This window comes from Leopardus geoffroyi, chromosome C3 (genome assembly GCF_018350155.1).
Source record: "Leopardus geoffroyi isolate Oge1 chromosome C3, O.geoffroyi_Oge1_pat1.0, whole genome shotgun sequence".
NCBI lineage: Eukaryota > Metazoa > Chordata > Mammalia > Carnivora > Felidae > Leopardus > Leopardus geoffroyi.
In genome coordinates this window covers 63,581,689-63,600,022 of record NC_059338.1, presented here as the reverse complement: position 1 = coordinate 63,600,022, position 18,334 = coordinate 63,581,689, and the positions used below count along the sequence as shown (strand labels likewise).

Sequence of the window (18,334 nt, the reverse complement as noted above, 5' to 3'; positions counted from 1 at the left end):
GGCTTAATCCCATGAAACATGAGATCATGACCTGAGTTGAAATCAAGAGTCAGACACTCAACAGACTGAGCCACCCAGGTGCCCCTAGACTAACAACTTTCTACCAGAAGTATGCCATAGTGCTGGTGATATAAAGATAATCTGGGTAATATAAAGTGAAATTGGTTAAAGAGATAAGCTTCTTAAAGAAGATTCATTTAAGAGGACATTTGAATGCTGGAAATAGAAATTGCCAGCCATATGGAAAGACAAGACTATATGGAAAGACATTCTCGGGGCCAGTGGAACCTTACAGCATCCTCAGTAATAGCAACTTGTAGTTTTCCTGGATGGGCATTAGTGGGTCAATTATGTATGTAATATTATATCAGATAAGTAGTATCTAATATTATATTGGATAATATATTCTGACAAAGACAGTTCAGGAGTTCTGTCCCACAGATAGTTAAGGTTACTTCATAATAACTATAGCTACATGACACTCAACCTCTGGGGCTTCCCCAATATACAGACTAAGATAATCAGGAACAACAAACATGTGCCATGTTAGATAAAGATACGTGACTGCTTCCCACCACACCAAGAATTCCATGAAGGCAGAGACTCAGGCTCATTCAGCTCTGGATGCATAATGCTAATATGGTGGTTGGCCCAGAGAAAGAACCTGGAACTTCTCGTTGAGTAGAAGCAGGAAGAAGGCCAGGAAAGAAAGAGAGATAAAATGGAAACAAGAATGATCTGAGGCTCCCTAGGGCCAAAGATGGCCACTACCCAGGGACTTACAGGGACACTCAGGAACAGTAAATGGTCTCATCCATGCCAACCAACCATAAATGGGATCCTCTCTGGCCAAAAGCACAACAGTTGAATTAAATCAGTTTTACCAAGAGCTCTGTTCTTTCATTTCACTATCTCTTTAGCAGTTGTAAAGACTAGTGTATATTTTATCAGCTATAGGAGAAATAAAAACTGTAATAATAAAGTTGTCATAATAACCTTGTCCCAATTGTTCATAACTTTCTAAAATTTCAGTGTTTTGGCTAGTGTTTTTTCCACTTGCTATGGGTCCAAAGGTAACTTTTGGAAGTTTGAGGAAAAAACTGTCACATTATTTCTAATTCGGTAAAAATTAAATCCTCATCATTTCCCCCTTACAATAACACACACAATAGAAGTAAAATATAGAATCAAATATCTCCCTAAGGTGAAACAATAAGAATTTGGAGTTCAAGTTAGGAAATGTTGATTATTCTTTTTCTAATCAAAAATAGCATTTGAAAAAGATTTTAATGTTTATTTATTTTTGAGAGCGAGAGAGAAGAATTTGGAGTTCAAGTTAGGAAATACCTATTATTCTCTTTTTCTAATCAAGAATAACATTTAAAATTTTTTTAAATGTTTATTTATTTATTTTTGAGAGAAAGAGAGAGTACATGAGGGGGAGGGACAGAGAGAGAGAGAGGGAGACACGGAATTTGAAGCAGGCTCCAGGCCCTGAGCTGTCAGCGTAGAGCTGGCCTTGGAGCTCAAACTCACGAACTACGAGATCATGACCTGAGCCAAAGTCGGATGCTCAACCGACTGAGCCACCCAGGTGCCCCCAAAATAACCTTTTTTTTTTTTATGGAACTCTTCATGAATTATAGTGTCCTCCTTGCCCAAGGGCCATGCTAATCTCTGTACCATTCCAATTTTAGTATATGTGCTGCTGAAGCCAGCACCAAAATAACATTTTTGATACAAGTTTTACTTTGCCTTTGTACATAGGCATAATGATATTTTACCTTTAAATGACCCAAAGCTCCAGTGCTAAATTATGTTTTCCTTCAAGGAGGATATAATTTCATATTCAACCAGCACAGCAATTTCAGGCTTACCAATTAAGTCTGTAGAAGGAATTATCATCCTTCTAGTTATGATCCTTCTTGCTTAGCAGGAACTGCGGAATGAAACAAAGTCCCATATAAAGGTTAGGGAGGCAATCCAGCAAAGTGAAGGAAACTGGATGTGAAATTTTGAAAGCACCATTCATACTTGCTGTGTTTCGCATTAGTAACTAGTCTTCCTGCTTGGAGACGAGATATTTCCCAACTTGCACTTTGCACTGATTAAAATCTGGAGCGTCATTTTGCCTCTTAATCTTGGTTGGTGCTGACACCCAGTTTGCTCTTTTATAGCTGGCTCTGACCAACAATAAAAGTAACCATTTGTAAAGTCAAATAACAGGAGTAGTTCTTAGGGAGACCAGCAGCCAGACTGATTCAACAAGCTGGCCCCCTTCCCAGGAATAAAGAAAATGCTAGGTAGCTGTCGTAGCTGTTATCCTGGGTGACACTCAGGATTCCCAACCGCATGGCTGGTCAGGCGAGTTAAAGAATGTCTGGGACTAGAGCAATAATGGAGGTGACCGAGCTGCGGCAAGCCTTGAATTAAGTTGGTACATTCAAAGTTGCCATAGAAACCCTCCCTGAATGTCCTCCCTTCTGCAGAACTGAGCTGATGTTTAAATGTTAATATGCCTTCTTACATTTCGTGATACGTGAAATAGAAAGCAGATAAACACGGAAGAAAGAAAACATACTCGGAGGTCTGGAATACTTGAGAACTGAATACTTTTCCCATACTAAGTTATCCTTTTAAACCAGTGCCTAAAGGAGGGGTGGTGTGGGTAGCAGCGGCTGGGAGCTGTTCAGGGCAGTCTTTATGCCTCTAGGTCCAATGCCGCGCTTTGAAAGGCACCGCTGAAATTCAGCTAACCCAGCTTGCACTTGCAGCCAGATGACAAGCAAAGTGGCCTTTCAATAGCAAACCTCCAGGAGGAAATGCCAGTTCGCACTCGTGAGAAGTTTCAGTCACTGTACATCCACATTCGATTTTCACCGCTCACTGTCCACGAGAAAACATTTGGAGGCTCTTTAAAGCCGGTTACATGATCAATTAATCTATAGTATGTTTTAAATAAATATTTCTGGTAAATGTAACAAAAACCGGCATTTGTATGGCTTGCACCTAAATTATCATCATCATTGCGAAGCAGATGCGGAACGCAGAGACGAGGCAAACAATCAGGACTGTAATTTGCTCAGTAACATTGTTTTAGATCTAATTAGTGCTTATGCAGATCCTTTACAAAAATGTGAAAACTGCACCAGGATGTAATTGTTTAATGAATTTAGTGCAAAGCGCATCTGCATAAATTCCATTTTAGCTGGAAAAACTAAGTTCAACTGCTATTTGCTCCAGAGCCAAAACATTGTGAATCGTGCCCACAGTGCCTTAGCCCTGCTTTGCTGGCTTGGGTATTTCAAATAAATACTACAAAGTTAAAGCCTCCAGCTGCAGACCAACCCATCTGTAGATGTTTGTTATATTTGGCAGTATTGTAGAATGATTGTGCCTTCCTGCTGGAAGAAAAAAAAAAAAAAAGAAGGGGGGGGAAACAAGGTTCTGTCAGCAAAAAAAAAAAGTAAAAGTTTGGAATATGCATCACCCAACAAAAGTGGAGTTTTGAATGGGAGTCTAGTTTATGTAGCAGTGAATTTTAAGCACCTGTTAGCATGGAGCCCACCATGTAAACCCAATAATATCCTTCTTCTCTGTTCTCCCCCACATTTAATTTCTGACAAAGCCACGGAAATTTGAATTGGAGATATGTTTGAATGAAATGAAATTTGAGCTTTTTCTTTAGATTTCAGGGAGGGCTCCAGTCACTTCTTTGTGATGGGTGTTTAAAGATCAATATTCGTAACTTTTATGCGAAGAGAGGAGTTCGCCACGGATGTTTACGTGATTGGCTGGAAAGTGTTTGGTTTTTGTTTCTGTTTTTCTGGTTTGCCTTCTGCCTGTGCTCAGCACGAATGCGCTGAGCCACGTGCTCTATTAATGACTCCCGTGCGCACGGGGTTGGTGTGCGGCCGGATGGAGATGTGTCGGGCCCGCGCTGGAAGAACTTTGTAAAATGACTGCAAATATCATTTGCCATCATTCAGCTAAACGCTCCAGTTTAGGCTGAAACACCCGAGAAGCATGCAGTCGATGTTTGGATTGAACCAGAAGCGTGTGCGGCTCCTCCTGGTTCTTCTCTGTCGAGGGTCCAGTCTCAGGATGTCCTGGGTGAAGGTTCCCGGGAGGCAGACGGGGAGGCAGGGCGGTGCTCGCAGGAAGTTTAAGGGGGTGGGTGGGGACAACAGTAGAGGGATGGGGGTGCCCTAGGCCCGCCCGTGAGGGAGACAAGGGCACCAGGACTGGGCACCCGCGTGGTGTCACAAGGCCTCAGCCAACCACGAGAACCTGCAGAGCTGGAGGGAAGTGGGGCAAAGGCTCCAGGCCTTTGCACCCCCACATCAGGTGGGCATCAGATATAGGGGACCCCGGGGCGGGGCCTCGGCCTTGGGCCGCTCGTCTGCAGCGGGCGCTCCTGGGGGCTGGGGAAAGAGCACCTGGGCCCGATGGGGGATCCCAGCCGGGCCTCCACCACAGCACCTGCAGTCCGCCCTGCACACTCGGGTCCGTTTACGTTGTGTAACTTCGCACCGCCAGGAACGCGGCCAGGATTCTCCTCCGTCTCTTTTCCTGGAGAAACCTCAAGAGGAAGGGTAGTGGGATGAACGACTGCCCGGTGGCTGCAGGTGGTCTCGACCGCAACTGCTTCTCACCTCCTCCCGCCCCCTCCGCCCATTCCACATTCACACACTGCTTAGTTGGTGGGGTGACCCTGAGTCTCATCCCTCAGCTCCCGGCCACCCTGCGCTTCTCAGGCTTTAACTGCTGCGCATGTCCATCATCAGAATCTGCCCTGGGAGCGCCAACAGACATCAGCACAGATCCCCTGGAGGCCAGCAAATTCTCCCCAGCCCCACTGTATGACTGCAGCCCTCCCCGCCCTCCTGATGATCCATTACTTCCTCCAGGGTGGCGACTCCTTCCTCCAGCTTTGGTGAACCCAGACACAGCCTCAAACCCTGACGTTGATGCACTAGTGGTTCCAGCCCTTGGGTGGCCAATTGTAAGGGCTCCTTCGCATCCACTGGTGAGGCATTTTGTATTTGGGTGGGCAGATGCCTCCCCCGTGGTAGGTGTTCTTTGGAGGGCATTTAAAAAGTGACCCAAAGGTCTTCACGGGTTGTGCCTACTCCCATAGTTATAGCCATGTGCCTCTTCCCCAGAGTCCTTGACTCTGATATTTCCAGTTTGCCGCTTCCTGGTTCCCTCGTGTTTGCTCATGAGTTTCTGCACATGCCACTTCTTTTTCCTCAAAAGTAGGTGATCAGATGCATAGTCCAAAGATCCTCAGTGGAGGAGGACTTCCCCTTACCTCTTTCAAGGCCACTCCTGGGAGGGGCTATAATACAGTCACTGTATTATAATGTATAATTGTATAATGTATAATTACCCCCACAAGCTAATCTAATTCTTCCATAAGCTAAGCTTGAACCTTTTCTTCCTTAGTTGATCAATAAGGGATCTTGTGAGGATATAAGTGATCATAACAGATGAAAGCTGAGGAGGAGCTGGTGGGACAGGAGTGGATGGCCACCTGCTCATGGAGCTTCCTTGTGCCCACTTTCCCTGTCCATGCTAGACAAACCATTTGTATCTTATGATGGATCGCTCCTAGGCCTGCCTGACCTTATGACTTGGTGGGTTGGACAGAACCCAGATTATCATGGGCAGTTCTGGCCACATGGTCACTCAATGTCCCACGGTCAGGCACTCCATCTCAACCAGGCCCATCAGCATGCCAGGAGCTCTTTTTTTTCAATGGTATATCATTGTCTGCTGCAGATGGCATGGCCTTGTTCCAGAACCCTAGGGGTCTACATTGTGACTCTCCTATCGGGCTTGCCATAAACTCCACATGGCATCTTTTCCCGCCACAGATACCTCTGATAACAGAGGGTCTGCTAGTCATATGGTCCAAGAAGCAAGGCTGCTTGTATCACAACCTAGACCTGACACAGAGCTCTTTCCAGACATGGCCCCCACTCAAAGTTGACAGTCCTACGTATTACTTGATAAATGTGTCAGGGTAGAATTCCAAGTGGTAAATGCGGCTTCCAGAACCCAAAGAGGTTTACCAGGTGATGCACTTCCTTCTTAGTGAAGAGAGGCGTGCAGTGCAATAACTTGTCCTTTACTAAATGTCCATAGATAAGACGAGCTCTTGAATCCTCCAGAGCACATGTGCCATCAAGGTCTTCAGTTACTTGCCATGTCTTGCTCATGTGGACCTTTTAACTTGCTGCCATCAAATTAGTGGACCAACGTGATGTTCTTTAAATGCCCAGACAATCCACATTACCTTTGAATTAAATTATTGCGAGAGCATAAGAGTTTTTTTAAAAATTTTTTTAACGTTTATTTATTTTTGAGACAGAGAGAGACAGAGCAGGAACAGGGGAGGGGCAGAGAGAGAGGGAGACACAGAATCTGAAACAGGCTCCAGGCTCTGAGCTGTCAACACAGAGCCCAATGCGGGGCTCGAATTCACGGACCATGAGATCATGACCTGAGCCGAAGTCGGAGGCTTAACCAACTGATCCAATCAGGCGCCCCAAGAGCATAAGAGTTAACAGGTGTAGGGCAAGACGGTTGAGTGTACACTGTTCTTCACTCCATGTGAATGTAACTGTTTCTAGAACCCTCTTCTGATGGGAATGAAAAAGAATCAAGACTAGATCAAGCCACATGTCATGTTCCCCAGGTTGTGTTTCTCTACCAACAACGATAACAAATCTGGAATAACAGTAGAAATTGGTCACTTGGTTGAGTTTGCAGTAGTTTATATCCTCCAGAATCTGTTGGGTTCTCACAGAGCTCACACTGATGGATCAAATGGGGTCTGGTTACAGCCACTACTCTCCAGCTACTTTAGGTCTTTATGGGTGGCGCTAATCTTTTCTGTTCTTCCTAGGGTACAATACTGTTTTCATTTAGTATTTTGGCCGGGTACAATACTGTTTTCATTTAGTGTTTCATTTAGTGTTTCAGAGCTCCCTCTTCAGACTTCTCTATTGCAGTAGTTATTGTTCCAGAAGCTCACAAACTGAAAAGAACGTGAGGTTCCGTCCATGACAAAGTATACCCATTCCGATTACACATTCAGAGACTGAGGAAATGACCATTTGATGAGTTCACTGACCCAGCGGACCCACTGTGAATCAGCCCAGGTCGAGGCCTCCATTTATTACTTGGCCCCCATATGCCCTATTCTAATAGAAGGAGCATCATGATGCTTCAGATCCTCAGTTATCAATGTACACTCAGACTCCATGGCTAATAATACTGGAAATGCCAGGGTACTCCCCTTTCCCTTCTGTATGATTTTCTGAGTAAATGGCTATAGGTCTCTTTGGGGAAAGACCGAGCAAATCATCATTATATATAATTGCTGTGGTAATGCTAGGTCATTTCTCCTCAGGACCTATCTTCTTTAGTCAGTGGATTCCCAGTATAGAAACTGGACAAGGCATCATGATGTTTTATTGGGATGGCTGTCTTTGCCTCCTAATCACCCATCCTTGATTATTTTGATGTATAGATCAAACAATACCCTCATTGGCTGCCCATTTACCTTGCTCCTAGAATGTCAATTTCTGCAGATAATCTTTTCCCGTATCTGTCCTTGATGCTCACTTTAATAATTGTACTCACCTTGGGGCACCTGGGTGGCTCAGTTGGTTGTGTCTGACTTTGTCTCAGGTCATGATCTCATGGTTCATGGGTTTGAGCCCCGTGTCAGGCTCTGCACTGACACCCAGGAGCTTGGAGCCTGCTTTGCATTCCATGTCTCGCTCTCTCTCTCTCTGCCACTCCCCCACCTTGTGCTCGCTCTTTCTCTCTGTCTTTCTCTGTCTCTCAAAAATAAATAAATAAATAAACTTAAAAAAAAATAATTGTACTGACCTTGATTCTGGTGGTTAAATCCACCAACTGGCCTGTATTATTTGGGGACACTGTCATCCTTGCTATTAGGGAGCCAAGTTCTGTGACATTTCCTACCATCACACTCGGTCTGCAGAGAACAGTCAATACTGAGTGTCTCCCAAAGACCCATCCATCGTTGTATTCCATGTTGCTTTTGGGGGTGGGTAAATAACATAATCCTTTTAAAGTTTTTTATTTTAATCACCCATTGCTCATCATGACAGGGGCACTCCTTAATCCCCATTACCTAGTTCACCCATTCCCCCCACTCAACTCCCCACTAGTTACCGTCGGTTTGTTCTCTGTAGTTATGAGTCTGGTTTTTTGTTTTTCTTTCTGTCTTTTTTCCCCCATTGCCTCTTTGTTTTGTTCCTTAAATTCCATATATGAGTAAAATCATATGGTATTTGCCTTGCTCTGACTTATTCTACTTAGCCTTATATTGTCTAGTCCCATCCATGTCATTGCAAATGGTAAGATTTCATTCTTTTTTTATGGTTGAATGATATTTTATTGTTTATGTACACCACATCTTCTTTATCTATCCATCAATGAGTGGATACTTGGGGTGCTTCCATATCTTGGCTACTATAAATAATGCTTCAATAAACATAGGGGTGCAGGTATGTCTTTGAATTAGTGTTCTTGTATTCTTTGGGTAAATACCCAGTAGTGCAATTACTGGATGATAGTAGGATGGCTCTACTTTTTGAGGAACCTTCATACTGCTTCCACAGTGGCTGCACCATTTTGCATTCCTACCAAAAGTGCACAAGTATTCCTTTTTCTCTGCATCCTCACCAACACCAGTTGTTTCTTGTGTTTTTTACTTTAGCCATTCTTAGAGGTATGGGGTGATATGTCATTTAGTTCTGATTTGCATTTACCTGATAAGTGATAATGAGCATCTTTTCATATATCTGTTAGCCATGTGGATGTCTTCTTTAGAGAAATGTGTGTTTATACCTTGCACCCATTTTTAAATTGGATTATTTATTTTCTGAGTGTTGAGTTTTATAAGTTCTTTATATATTTTGGATACTAACCCTTTATGGAATATATAATTTGCAAACATCTTCTCCCTTTGCCTCTTAGTTTTGTTGATGCTATACACAAGCTTTTTATTTTGATCTAGTCCCAATAGTTTATTTTCACTTTTGCTTCCCTTGCCTCAGGAGACATATCTAGAAAAAAAGTTGTTGTGGCTAGTGTTAGAGAAATTACTGCTGGTGCTCTCTTCTAGGATTTTTATGATTTCAGGTCTCACATTTAGATCTTTATTCCATCTTGAGTTTATTTTCGTGTATGGTGTAATAAAATGGTCTAGTTTCATTCTTTTGCATGTAGCTGATCAGTTTTCCCAACACCACTGTTGAAGAGAATGTCTTTTTCCCATTGGATATTCTTTCCTGCTTTGTTAAAGATTAACTGACCATGAAAGTTTGAGTTTATTTCTGGATTTCTTAGTCTGCTACCTTGATCTATGTGTCTACTTTTGTTCTAGTACCATAATGTTTTGATCACTACAGCCTTGTGATATAACTTGAAGTCCAGAATTGTGACAGCACCAGCTTTGATTTTCTTTTTCAAGATTGCTCTGGCTATTAGGAATCTTTCGTGCCTCCATACAAATTTTAGGATTATTTGTTTTAGTTCTGTGGAAAATGCTGTTGGTACTTTGATAGGGATTGCATTAAATGTGTATATTACTGTGGGTAGTAATAGACATTTTAACAATATTTATTCTTTTAACCCGTGAGCATGGGATGTCTTTTTATTTCTTTGTGTTGTCTTAAATTTCTTTCAACAGTGTTTCTATATAGTTTTCTATAGTACAGATCTTTCACCTCTTTGGTTAGATTTATTCCTAACTATTATTTTTGGTGCAGTTGTAAATGGGATTGTTTTCTTAATTTCTCTTTCTGCTATTTCATTTTTGGTGTATAGAAACGCAACAGATCTCTGTACATTGGTTTTGTATCCTACAACTTTACTGAATTTGTTTATCAGTTCTAGCAGTTTTTGGGTGGAGTCTTTCAAGTTTTCTTTTTTTTTCTTCCTTCGAGTTTTCTGTATAGAGTACCATGTCATCTGCAAATAGTGAAGGTTTTACTTCTTCCTTACTGATTTAGATGCTTTTTATTTCTTTTTGTTGTCTGATTGTTGTGGCTAGGACTTCCGGTACTATGTTGAATAAAAGTGGTGAGAATGGATATCCTTGTCTTGTTCCTAACTTAAGGAGAAAGGCTCTCAGTTTTTCCCCATTGAGGATGACATTAGTTGTGAATTTTTCATATATGGACTTTATTATGTTGAGGTATGTTCTCTCTAAACCTACTTTGTTGAAGATTTTTATCATGAATGGATGTTGTACTTTGTTAAATGCTTTTCTACATCTATTGAAAGGATCATCCCTTCTCTTATTGATGTGATGTATCATGTTGATTGATTTGTGAATATTGAACTACACTTGCAACCCAGAAATAAATCCCACTTGATCATGGTAAAAGATTTTTTTATTGTATTGTTGGATTCAGTTTGCTAATATTTTGTTGAGGATTTTTATATCTATGTTTATCAGAGATATTGGCATATAGTTCTGTGTGTGTGTGTGTGTGTGTGTGTGTGTGTGTGTGTGAGTGCACGCGCGCACATGTGTCTTTATCTGGTTTTGGTATCAAGGTAGTGCTGGCCTTACAGAATGAATTTAGAAGTTTCTCTTCCTTTTTTATTTTTTGGAATAGTTTGAGAAGAATAGGTATTAACTCTTCTTTCAATGTTTTGTAGAATTCGCCTGTGAGGCCATCTGGCCCTGGACTTTTGTTCACTAGGAGATTTTGATCACTGATTCAGTTTCATTGCTAGTAATCAGTATTGAACAGACTGAAATTTTACATTCATTTCTGCCTCAATTTTGGTAGTTTATATGTGCCTAGGAATTTATCCATTTCTTCTAGGTTATACAATTTGTTGACATATAATTTTTCATAATATTCTCTTACACTCCTATGTATTTCTGTGGTTTCACTTATTATTTCTCTACTTTCATGTCTGATTTATCTATTATTTGATGAGTTTATTTGATGAGTCTGGCTAGAGATCTATCAATTTTGTTGATCTTTTCAAAGAACCAGCTCCTGGTTTCATCGATATCTTCTATTGCTTTGGTTTTGGGGATTATTTGGGGGGGGGGGGGCTCCTGTAGCATTTATTTCTTCTCTAATCTTTATTTTTTCCTTCCTTCTGCTGGATTTGGATTTTGCTTACTCTTTTTCTAGCTCCTGTAGGGGTACATTTAGGATCATTATTTGAGATTTTTCTTGCTGCTTGAGGTAGGCTTGTATTTCTATAAACTTCTCTTTCAGAACCACTTTTGCTGCATCCCAAAGGCTTGGGATTGTTGTGTTTTCATTTTCATTTTTGTCCATGTAATTTTTCTTTCTTCTTTGATTTTCTGGTTGACTCACTCATTGTTTAATAACATGTGTGTAACCTCCATGTATTTGTGCTCTTTCCAGATTTTTTTTTATGGTCGATTTCTAGTTTCATAGCACTGTGGTCAGAAAAGATGCATGGTATGACTTGGATCTTCTTGAATTTGTTGAGGCTTGTTTTCTGATCTAACATGTGATCTATTCTGGAGAATGTTCCATGCGCACTTGAAAAAAATGTCTATTCTCCTGTTTTAGTATGGAATGTTCTGAATATACCTGGTAAGTCCATGTGGTCCCATGTGTTATTCAAAGTCATTGTTTCCTTGTTGATTTTCTATTTAGATGACCTCTCCATTGATGTAAGTGGGGCATTAAGTTCCCCTATTATTACTGTATTATTATCAGTTAGTTCCTTTATGTTTGTTACTGTTTTATGTATTTGAGTGCTTTATGTTGGGTGCATAAGTATTTACAATTGTATCTTTTTTGTTGGATTGCTTCCTTTATTATCATATAATGTCTTTTGTCTGTTGTTACTGTCTTTGTTTTATAGTCTATTTTGTCTGATGTAAGTATTGCTATTCTGGCTTTCTTTTGACATCCATTTGCATAATAAATGTGTCTCCATTACCTGCCTTGCAACCTTCAGGTATTTTTAGGTCTAAAAAGGGTATCTTGTAGGCAGCATATAGATCGGTCTTTTTTTTTTTTTTTTAATGTTTAATTTTGAGAGAGAGAGGGCATGAGCAGGGGAGGGGCAGAGAGAAAGGGAGACACAGAATCTGAAGCCGACTCCAGGAGCTGAGCTGTCAGCACAGAGCCCAACGTGGGGCTCAAACCCATGAACTGTGAGATAATGACCTGTGCCAAAGTTGGACACTTAACCAACTGAGCCACCCAGGTGCCCCAGATGGGTCTTGTTTTGTTTTTTTTTTAACGTTTATTTATTTTTGAGACAGAGAGAGACAAAGCATGAACGGGGGAGGGTCAGAGACAGGGAGACACAGAATCTGAAACAGGCTCCAGGCTCTGAGCTGTCAGCACAGAGCCTGACGCGGGGCTCGAACTCACGGACCGCGAGATCATGACCTGAGCCGAAGTCGGCCGCTTAACTGACTGAGCCACCCAGGCGCCCCTGGTCTTGTTTTTTTTTTAATCTATTCTGTCATTCTCTGTTTTTTGGTTGGAGCATTTAGCCAATTTACATTCAAAGTAATTATTGATAGGTACATATTTATTGCCATTTTAATACTTATTTTGTTGTTGTTTCTGAAGATTTCTCTGATCCTTTCTTGTCTTTCTTTCATCATTTGCTGGTTTTCTTTAGTGATATATTTGGATTTCTTTCTCTTTATTCTTTATTTATTCGTAGTTTTGATTTGTTGTTACCATTAAGTTTATGTATAACATCTTCTGCATACAGCAGTCTATATTAAGTTGATGATTGTTTAAATTTTAACCCATTCCTTACTCCTTTCCTCTCCTGTCCTCTCTATGTTTTAGGTATATGGTATCATATTTTACATTCTTCTATTTTGTGAGTTTCTTGACTGATTTTTTTTACAGAAACATTCATTTCACATTTCCTACCATCATACTGTCACATTTGGTCTTTCCTTTCCACTTAAAGAGTCCCCTTTAATATTTTTTTCAGGGCTAGTTCAGTTTTTGTTTGGGAAACTCTTTATGTCCCCTTATATTCTGAATGATGGCCTTGCTGAATAGAGTTTTCTTGAATTTTTCACATTCAGTACTTTGAATATATCATGCCACTCCTTTCTGGTTTGGAACATTTCTGCTGAAAAATTCACTGATAACTTCATGGGGTTTCCTCTCTACATAACTATTCTTCTGTCTTGCTGTTTTTAATATTTTTCTTTACTCTACAGGATGCCATTTTAATTACAATATCTCTTAGTGTGGATCTGCTTTTGTTGACGTTGTTGGGGGTTCTCTCTGCCTCCTGGATTTAGATATCTGTTTCCTACTCCAGATTAGGGAAATTTTCAGCTATTATTTCTTTAAATAAATTCTCTGCCCCTTTTTCTCTCTCTTCCTCTTCTAGTACTCCTATAATACAAATGTTATTTATTACATTTGGCAGAGTCACTGAGTTTCCTAAGTCTATTTATATTTTGCATGATTCTTTATTCTCTCTCTTTTTCTTTCAGCTTGATTACTTTCCATTACTCTGTCCTCTAGGTCATTAATTTGTTCCTCTCTTCTCCCAGCCTGCTGTTCATTCTATCAAGTGTGTTTCTTATTTTGTTTTTTGAGTCCTTTTATCTCTGCTATGTTATTCCTAATCTCTGTGTTAATGGTCTCACTGATGTCTTCCACTGTTGTGTCAGGTCCAGTGAGTGTATTTATTATTATTGTTTTAAATTCTCCATCAGGTTATGGAGAGTGTTACATAAGGGTTACTTATATCTGTTTTGCTTAGGTCTCTGGCCATGGCATTTTCTTTCATTTGGAACAAATTCCTCTGTCTTCTCATTTTGTCTAAGTCTCTGTGCCTGTTTCTCTGTGTTAGGAAAGTCATCTACAACTCTTGTTCTTGAGGGTAATGGCTTTATGAAGAAGAGGTCCTGTAGTGCCCTGCAGTGTAGTGTCCTTGGTTCCTGGGGCCTAGCACTTCTGGGAGTGTCTCCAATGTGTGCTATACGTGTGCTATTGTGCCTTAGCCACTTTATCCTTCAGGCTAGTCATCTGCAGAAACTCTCTTTGCCTATTGTGGGCAATGTTTTGTTCCCAGGCTGAATGTAGTGCATTTTAAGTAAATGTGCTCTGGTCTACTTGTGAAATGGGACTTCTTGCCACCACCACTGGAATCTAGGCCTCATAAAACTCCCAAGTCTGGAAACAGTCTATGCAGGGGTTTGGGCCAGTCTTCTGGGGGGGTGGGGTGGGGGTGGGCAGCACTGCACTGGGACTGAGGCAAGTGTGACTTGGAGGGGCAGTTCCACTGGAACATGGGTGGGTAGAGCTTAGTGTAAGCAAGGCAGGTAGTGAGTATGGGCACTGCACTTGTTCCCACAGTTGGCTCTGTGCTTATGCTGAGGAATGAGGGAGAGAAATGTTGCCTGCCAGTTCCTTGTTCCTGGTGGGGTCTCGCCATGCATGCTACTTCTCTGGGACATGCTCTAAGAAGAGCAACTAACCTCCCCATTGTGTATCCCCCAGGTGAGGGGCCCTCAGATCGCTGTTACCACACTGTATGTCTACCAGCTGTTTGTCTTCTCTCCAAGAGCAGCCCCAATGTCTTCTGAGCTCTCCCTGAGCCAAGCACACTGACCTTTAAAACTTCAGGCATTAATCCTCCCACTGGTTGTGAGAACTCATGAAATTCAGACCCTCTCACTTCCCAAGCCAATTGCTATGGGGATTCATTTTTCCTGTGCATTCCCCTGTGTGTTAGTCTGTCTCTGGCCCTTCTCTGTGACTATGGCTCCCTCCCCACTGCAGTGGCCACAATCCATTTCTCTTCCAAACCACATCTCCACACTTCCTACCTTCTTTGATGTGGCCTTTTCCCTAAGTTTAGTTGTGGAGTTTTGTCTTCAGGTCAATTTCTGGGGTATTTAGGGTGATTTGATAGTTAACTAGTTGTATCTATGGGACAAGGGGAGCCTTGTCTTTCTACTCTGCCACCGCCTTCCCCTCTTCTGTGTTGCTTTCAGAGGATGTCCTGGCATGGTTCAGAGTAGACTTTTATATATCCATTGATGTGGATTTGGATTATCATAAGATTTATCTCCTACTCTATAGAATGTCCCCCAAGGCACTTCAGGTAACACTGGGTTTTGGGGCTTTTCATAGTGTATCCACTCTAGCATGCCCAGTTTCTAGTTCCTTTTTATCCCCTCCTCCATCATTTTCCATGGACATTCTCATGGTTTTACTTTGCTTAGTATGGCTCATCACTCTTCCCATGATTTTGAGAGCCAACCTGATGGTATATCCCAAAATATATTCTCTCAGGGTCCTTGACAGGGTATATAATTCTGCAGCATGGGAGAACATTCCCATATCAACAAACTCCCCCTTATCCAACTGTGATTCTATTCCTCTCTATCTAACACTTTAGGGTCCAGGCTCATATATGCTGTATTAGGTAGGGTTCTCCTAAGAAGTAGAATCAGTAGATAGATAGACAATAATATATTTATTATAGGAATTGGTTTATGCAATTATGGAGGCTGAGGAACAAACTGGAAAACAAGGAAAGTTGGCAGTGTAACTCAGTCTGAGTCTGAAGAGCTGAGAACCAGGGGAGCCAATGGTGTAAGTCTGAGTCCAAAGGCCCAAGAACAGAAGGTTCAGTGATGAAAGTTCTGATCTGAGTCTGAAAACCCAAGAACAAGAAGCACAAATGTCCAATGGCAGGGTAAGATCGATGTTACATCTCAAGCAAAGTGAGCAGATATGCCCTTCTTCTGTCTTTTTATTCTGTTCCAGCCCTCAAAGGATTGAATGATACCTACACACACTGGTAAGGAAAATTTTCTTTATTCAGTCTATTGATTTGAATGTTAATCTCTTCTGGAAACACTCTCACAGACACACCCAGAAATAGTGTTTCACCAGCTACCTGGGCATCTCTTAGCCCAGTCAAGCTGCCATATAAAATTAACCATCACAAGTCCACACTTTGTCAACTTGGCACCTATACATATTTCCTTAAGCCATACTTAATCTTCAAATAAAGACAGTGTGAAAGTCATAATGTCACCTAACATGATACCACTATCCTATGTACAACTGAAAATTGTTAATCCCTTCCCCAGAAGAAAGTAGTCATTGAGTGATGTTTACTCTTCTTCTGATATCCCATAACTTAAATGTTATTATTTAACATTAACAATATTTAAATATTGATATAAAATTACGTTACATGATATGGGATTAAAAGAGGAAAGAAAACAAAGATATCTACTTTATATATGTACATGTATATATATACATATGTGTATATATATATATATATATATATATATTCACACACACACACAAATATATGCATAACAAAATAAAAAGTAAATACTCCTCACAATTACAGTCCTCCTTTCTATCACTGGTCACATTGTCATAGCTGGTATTTATAACCACCTTCTTCTACTATCCATTCTATATTCCCTTTTTCTTCAGCAAATACCTCAGCTGCTCATGGTTCTTTATTTCTTTCGGGTGGCCCAAACTTTTCTGAAGGGTCTGAACCTTATTAATCCTGTCTAGATTGTGTTGTAGTTTTTTATTAACCTTAATCATAGGACATGTAAGACTAAGACATGCCCTAGACGATCTCCTGTATTTCCTGCATACTCTTCCTTACCTCCATTTTGGAGTAGTAGTTGAATGTTCCCTTGGTAGTCAGGCCAGCACCATAACTTCCTTCTTTGCCTGTTAATTCAAAGGTCTGAGGAGCCCATAGTGGCTGTGTAGCAGTTTTGCCATCTACTTCAGTGGAATCATTGTTATGTTTCTTGGTGGAAGCGTTTCTTCCTCTGGAACTGAGACCTCTAGCACAGCAGAGCATAAAGTCATGGGAACAGGAAGCAAAAATTTTGCTAGTGGTCACTAGAAATAATAGTGAATGATGCTATTCCTATTGCCACCCTTTGATTCCTGGACCTGTGAATCATGGATATTGGAGAAAAGCACCATATATTGAATTCTGATTCAGGGCATATACAGCTTTCTAGAAAACCTTGCCCCAGACTAGCAAGATATTACCATGTATCTGGTACTGAAACTGAATCTTTAAAAGGCTATTAAAACATTCTGTCAAGCCAGCTGCTTCAAGATGGTGGGAAGATCAGTGAATTCCATAAGCATGGGCCCATTGCCACAGTTCTTTTGCAGTGAAATCAGTTCCTTGATCAGAAGTAATGCAGTGTGGAATACTATGATAGAGGGTAAGGCATTCTGTGAGTACACAAATGGTAGTTTGGGCACACATATTGTGTGCAGGGTAAGCAAATGTGTATCTAAAATAAGAATCTATTCCAGTAAGAAGAAAACACTGGCCCTTTCATGATAGAAGCAGTTAACGTACTCAACCTGCTGGTCAACCCAGGGATTGATGTCATATTGAAGACTCAGTATTGGCCTCTGCCGCTAATAGATTGGGCACTCAGCAGTGGTCATAGGCCAGCCTTGGTAAGTGGTAGTCTATTGTGCTGAGCCCATGCACAGCCTCCATCCCTGCTACCATGGTGGCCACTTTGTTCATGATCTTATTGAGCAATGATAGGGTAGCTAGGGAAAGAGGTTGACCAGTATCAACAGAATGGGTCAAATCATCTACTTGATTATTAAAATCCTCTTCTGCTGAGATCATCCTTTGGTGAGTATTCACATGACACACAAATATCTTCATATTTTTTCCTTCTTCTGATCACACACAAAGCATTGCTTCTGATCAAGGGACTCATTATGGGAAGGCCACTTCCTCTGCGGTTGGGGAGACCTCTTTCACTGGCAAGGAGACTCATCAGGATTTAGAAGCTCAATGTTTCCAGCTTCATCAAGGTCCTTCCACACATTGCCACACCAACTTATAGGACCTCATTCTTTCCCAACCAATGCCCTGCCTTTAACAGTAAATACACTGCAAGGCTGAGAATTCATCTTGCATGGTAATTTCAGTGGTTATGGGATGAGATCCTACATTTTATTTTTAGTAACTTGAGCCTTGCTGCTATAGGAGATAAAATTCTCCTTTAGGACACAAAACTCTCCTTTAGGACACAGAAGTTCTTAGGTCATCTTTGTGGTACTTGAGCTGGGTTCATCCTTTTCTTTCACTATTCTGTCCAGAAATATTAAGAAAAACCAACAGATATCATTCCACAGTTTTCCAAAAATGTTCTAAAGGATCATATACAGAGTTACTTAGCCCCTTGTTTCTTATAAGTGGCCAATCAGATATTTTGCATATTTTTATAAACAGATTTATTTGACATTTTTAATTA

General features: G+C 41.0%; 1 non-coding gene across 1 annotated transcript; it reads right to left on the bottom strand.

The window, feature by feature from the left end:
- Nucleotides 1-1,617: 1,617 nt before the first annotated feature.
- Nucleotides 1,618-1,721, bottom strand: LOC123587062. The gene has a single exon (XR_006707128.1). It is a non-coding gene; the product is annotated as a U6 spliceosomal RNA (small nuclear RNA).
- Nucleotides 1,722-18,334: the final 16,613 nt, after the last annotated feature.